Consider the following 6,358-nt stretch of genomic DNA (forward strand, 5'->3'; position numbering starts at 1 on the left):
ATATCCTGGCAAGGGCAGTGTATTTGAAATATCATTTCCTTCTCTCATTTAGTCACAGATTTTGAGTCTTTTTCAAACATTTTGTATCTTTTTCATACAAATTCCCTCACCTATACAACATTTCTTTCTTATGCAGAACACGTATTTCTTTTTTTTTTTTATAGATTTTATTTATTTATTTGATAGAGATCACAAGTAGGCAGAGAGGCAGGCAGAGAGAGAGGGGGAAGCAGGCTCCCTGCCAAGCAGAGAGCCCGATGCGGGGCTCCATCCCAGGACCCTGGGATCATGACCTGAGCTGAAGGCAGAGGCTTTAACCCACTGAGCCACCCAGGCGCCCCAGAACATGTATTTCTATAAGACATAATGAAACTCATAAGGAGATGAGTACTTCGGTCTTTTAAAACCATGATAATATTTTGGACCTAACATGCTATGCGCTGGTCAGTTCAGTCATACATAAGTGTGTGTGTATATAGATACACTTACAATACACAGCTACCTTTAAACGATGTATTATATACAGACTCATTCACATACATAGTCATACATCTACATTAACTGTTGCTGATCTAGACATACAACACGGGCCTACCCATACAGCCATAATCTCTAACACTTCCATTTTCTCCTTAACCTTATTTGTCACCACCAGGACCATGGTGTACTGAGGGGTAACCTGATTACTGTGCCCAAAACTATTTGGAAGAGCATTCAGATGAAGTGCTTTAATGGAATAAACACAATTAGATTTTACAGGGTAATGCAAAATATTTCTTTACTTTTATATCACATCATCTCATTTGAGAATACACAATAAACCTTCTGTGGGCATTGTCAAGTTACCCTTTCTTCTAAGAAATCACATTTCTTTTCTATTTCTCAGCATTGTTATTGTCACCCCATAACTCTGGTTCTATCTTGGGAGACTAAAAATTTATGCATTTATGGTTCTGTATAGTCCTTTATGAAGAACTTATGAAAGTAGACTTAGGGGATGCCTGGATGGCTCTGTAGGTTAAATGCCCAACTCTTGATTTCAGCTCAGGCCATGATCATTTGGGATTTCAGTTAGGAGACTAAGACTTGTGTCAGGCTCTGCGCTCAGCACAGAGTCTGCTTGAGATTCTCTCTCTCTCTCCCTTGCCCTCTGCCCCTCCCCTCACTAAATAAATAATTAAATAAAATCTTAGGGGCGCCTGGGTGGCTCAGTGGGTTAAAGCCTCTGCCTTCAGCTCAGGTCATGATCCCACTGTCCTGGGATCGAGCCCCGCATCGGGTTCTCTGCTCAGTGGGGAGCCTGCTTCCTCCTCTCTCTGCCTGCCTCTCTGCCTACTTGTGATCTCTGCCTGTCAAGTAAATAAATAAAATATTTTAAATAAATAAATAAATAAATAAATAAAATCTTAAATTAAAAAAAAAAAGAAAGTAGACTTAGGTATTTCAGATTTTCTAGATTCTCCAGAGCCAACAACTATAACATAAATAAATCCTTCTCTTTCTAATACTGGTCTTTCTTCAAAACAAAATTTCAGTGCACAATCATGCTATGAAGAACAAGAGCTGAGGCTAGGAAGAAGGGGCCAAGAACAGGGAGCCCTCTCCTACCACAAATGTGTAACAGCTAGCTGGGCATACCTGATACACAGACCCATAGTCATGAGGCCCATCTCAGGTCTATTAAGCAATGGCCTAGGCAAAACTCTGACTGATCTGGCCTTCAGGCCTAAAAGGAACAATTGCTTTACACAAAAAGTTACTTTGAATGGGTAGTGAGGCTTTGAGGAGATCGCCTGGGATTATACCTGGAATTCAGTCTTGATGACAGCAGTGTGGCTTCTGGGGTATAGGCACATGCAAAATCTGACAAATACGTGAGACTTAAGACGTAAATAACCACAGACAGTGGAGCAGCAGGGAGTGTGAAAACTGAAAATGAGGAAGAGACCAGTGCAAGCTTAAGGTAATGTTGATAGTAGTTCTTGAGTGAAATGGCATAGGATGAAATCCCTTAAACCAGTAAGAATCCTAACCTCAGAATGTAAGCTCTATAAGGACAAGAATCTAGGGCTTTTGTGGGCAGGAACAATCTGTTTGTGGGCCCTAAGAATCCCTGCACAGCCTGGCTATATATGACAAGAATAAAAGACCCTCAGTGGTCTTTACCTGGGCCATTTTTCAGGATTACATTAGTATCAGGCAACTTAATCTGAAGGGAAGAAGCAACATCTCCCAGACAAAGGACAGGCTTGCTACCATTTACTCTGAAATTGATAGATTCTCCAAGGGCAATTTTCTTCACATGTCATGTAATCCAATGGGTGTGTGGGCACCTACATATTTCCCCCATGTCACTCAGTAGCGTTTGGGGGGAGTGAGAAATAGATACAAGAAAACATGAAGCTTATTCTGCCTGCTGTGCCATGAGCAATAAAGTCCTGTTTCTCTGACTCAAGAGTCTCCTCTCTTTTGCCAGCATCATGACGGAGCACTGTGACAGGCTAGCTTACTAGCTTGACAGTAGAGTAAAATGCTAGACCCTTCACACACAGTTCCTCATAGCTCTAGTCCCAGAACCCAGAATAATACCCAGCAAAGAGGGGTCATTCTATTTGTTAAATGAGTCCTTTACTTAATGAAGATTAAATTTGGTTTATATCACTGTTAACCTCATTTATGAGCACTAAGTTAGTCAATAAATTCTTGTGAAATCTTATGGTGTATAATTTATTCCTGGTTAAAAGATCATGCTAGGTGTTTGCTGCTCAAATTCAAATCAAATGGAGTTAGTGGAACTTCTATTAAGAAATGCTGCTGATAATTTCTATATATTAATAATGAAGCAGCAGATGGCGAGGATGTGGAGAAAGGGGAACCCTCCTACACTGTTGGTGGGAATGCAAGCTAGTGCAACCACTCTGGAAAACAACATGGAGGTTCCTCAAAATGTTGAAAATAGAACTACCCTATGGCCCAGCGATTGCACTACTGGGTATTTACCCTAAAGATACAAACATAGTGATCCGAAGGGGCACGTGCACCCGAATGTTTATAGCAGCAATGTCTACAATAGCCAAACTATGGAAAGAACCTAGATGTCCATCAACAGATGAATGGGTAAAGAAGATGTGGTATATATACACAATGGAATACTATGCAGCCATCAAAAGAAATGAAATCTTGCCATTTGCGACAACGTGAATGGAACTAGAGGGTATCATGCTTAGCGAAATAAGTCAAGCAGAGAAAGACAATTATCATATGATCTCCCTGATATGAGGAAGTGGAGATACAACGTGGGGGGGTTTAGGGGGTAGGAGAAGAATAAATGAAACAAGATGGGATTGGAAGGGAGACAAGCCATTAGAGACTCTTAATCTCACAAAACAAACTGAGGGTTGCTGGGGGGAGGGGGGTTGGGAGAAGGGAGGTGGAGTTATGGACATTGGGGAGGGTATGTGCTATGGTGAGTGCTGTGAAGTGTGTAAACCTGGCGATTCACAGACCTGTACCCCTGGGGATAAAAATATATTATATGTTTATAAAAAATAAAAAATTTAAAAAAATAATGAAGCAGTAAAAAAAGATATTAAGAAAACAATTCATTTACAACTGCACCAAAAATAAAAAATACCTAGAAATAAACATAACCAAGAAGGTGGAAGACCTGTACCCCGAAAGCTACAAAACTTTGATTAAAAAAAAAATTGAAGATGACACAAAGAAATGGAAAGACATTCCATGCTCATGGACTGGAAGAACAAATATTGTCAAAATGTCTATACTACATAAGATAATCTACAGATTTAATGCAATCCCTATAAAATACCAGCAGCATTTTTCACAGAACTAGAACAAACAATACTAAAATTTGAATGGAACTACAGAAGACCCCAAACAGCCAAAACAATCTTGAAAAAGAAAAACAAAATGAGGGGCGCCAGGGTTGCTCAGTGGGGAAAGCCTCTGCCTTCAGCTCAGATCATGATCTCAGTGTCCTGGGATCAAGCCCCGCATCGGGCTCTCTGCTAAGCAGGGAGCCTGCTTCTCCCCCTCTCTCTGCCTGCCTCTCTGCCTACTTGTGATCTCTCTCTCTTTCTGTGTCAAATAAATAAATAGATATTTTAAAAAGAAAATAAATGAAAAAGAAAATGAGGCATCACAATTCTAGACTTCAAGTTATACTACAAAGCTGTAGTAATCAAAACAGCATGGTACTGGCACACATAGACACACACACACACACACACACAAGATATAGATCAATGGAAGAGAAGAGAGAGCCCAGAAATAAACCCACAATTACACAGTCAGTTAATCTTCAATAAAGGAGTCAAGAATAGGCACTATGTCTTCGACAAATGGTGCTGGGAACACTGGACAGCTACATGCAAAAGAATGAAACTGGTTCACTTTCTTATTCCAAACACACACAAAAAAACTCAAAATGGATTAAGGATCTAAATGTGAGACCTGAAATCATAAAAATCCTAGAAGAGAGGACAGGCAGTAATTTCTCTGACATTAGTCATTGCAACATCTTTCTAGATATATCTCCTGAGGCAAGATAAATAAAAGCAAAAATAAATTATTGGGACTATATCAAACGCAAAGGAAACAACCAACAAAACTAAAAGACAACCTACCAAAAGAGAGAAGGCATTTTTCAAATGACAGATCTCATGAACACTTAGTACTCAAAATATATTAAGAAATTATAAAACTCAATACCTGAAAAAAAAAACCCCAATTTAAAAAATGGGCAGAAGACGTGAACAGACATTTTTCCAAGGAAGACATTCAGATGGCCACCAGACATGTGAAAAGATGCTCAACATCACTCATCATCAAGAAAATACAAATCAGGAGTACCTGTATGGCTCAGTTGGTTAAGCATCTGCCTTCAACTCAGGTCCTGATCTTAGGGTCTTGGGATGGAGCCCCATGTCGGGCTCCCTTCAGTAGGAAGTCTGCTTCTTCCTCTCCCTCTGCCCCTCCCCTCTGCTTGTGCTCTCTAGCTTTTTCTCAAATAAATAAATAAAATCTTTAAAAAAGAAAATACAAATCAAACCCACAATGAACTATCACCTCACACCTGTCAGAACGGCTAAAATCAATAACACAAGAAACAAGTGCTGGCAAGGAAGTGGAGAAAGAGGAAGCCTCGTGCACTGTTGATGGGAATGCAAACTGGTGCAGCCCCTGTAGAAGGCAGTATGGAGGTTTCTTCAAAAATTTAAAAATAGAACTACCCTAAGATCCAGTTAATGCACTACTGGGTGTTTCCCCAAAGAATACAAAAACACTAATTTGAAGAGATAAATGCACCCCTATGTTTAAAGCAGCACTATTTGCAAAAGCCACACTTTGGAAGTTGACCGAGTGCTGATAGATGAACGGGTAAAGAAGAGGTGGGATATATATGCAACAGAATACTGTTCGGCCATAAAAAAGAATATTACAACAATATAGATGGATCTATGGAGTATAATGTTAAGTAAATAAGCTATTCACAGAAAGACAAATACCATACGTTTTCACTCATATTGGAATTTGAGAAACAAAACAGTGAGTAAAGGGGCGGGGTGTGGGAAACAAACCAAAAAACAGATGCTTCACTATAGAGAACAAACATGGTTACCAGAAGGAGTGAGGGCGATGGGTAAAATAAGGTGGTGGGAATTAAGAATATACTTATCTTAATAAGCACCGAGTAATGTATGGAATTGTTGAATCACTGTATTATACACTTGAAACTAATATAACCTTGTATGTTAACTACACTGGAATTAGAAAGAAAGAACAAAAGAGCAAAAGAACGGAAGAAAGAGAAGAAATGCTGCCAATAATTTCTGAATATTTGTCAAATCATGTGCTAATTAGTTAATGTAGATATTTGAGAAAAAGTATCAAAATCTTAATTATGTATCATATTTTAAATTCATGTGTTTAATATAAAAATGCATTTTATGAAGACCATGAGTAATGATTAATAAAGGAATGAAAAAAGACCTCTCACCATTAATTTTTCATTGTATCCAGACCAGAATCCAGAATAGGATGCTTTAGATAAATAAACAACTTCATTTTCCCCTCCCAAGGAAAGCTTTGTTCTCAGATTCTCAGATTCTCTGAGGCTATTTTCTATTAAGACGTCAGGGGTATGGGGTGCCTGGGTGGCTCAGTGGGTTAAAGTCTCTGCCTTCGGCTCGGGTCATGATCCCGGGGTTCTGGGATCGAGCCCCGCATTGAGCTCTCCGCTCAGCGGGGAGCCTGTTACCCTCTCTCTGTCTACTTGTGATCTCTGTCTGTCAAATAAATAAATAAAATCTTTAAAAAAAAAAAAAAGACCTCAGGG

The sequence above is a fragment of the Neovison vison genome, chromosome 12, assembly GCF_020171115.1.
Source record: "Neovison vison isolate M4711 chromosome 12, ASM_NN_V1, whole genome shotgun sequence".
In the NCBI taxonomy this organism is placed as follows: Eukaryota; Metazoa; Chordata; class Mammalia; order Carnivora; family Mustelidae; genus Neogale; species Neogale vison.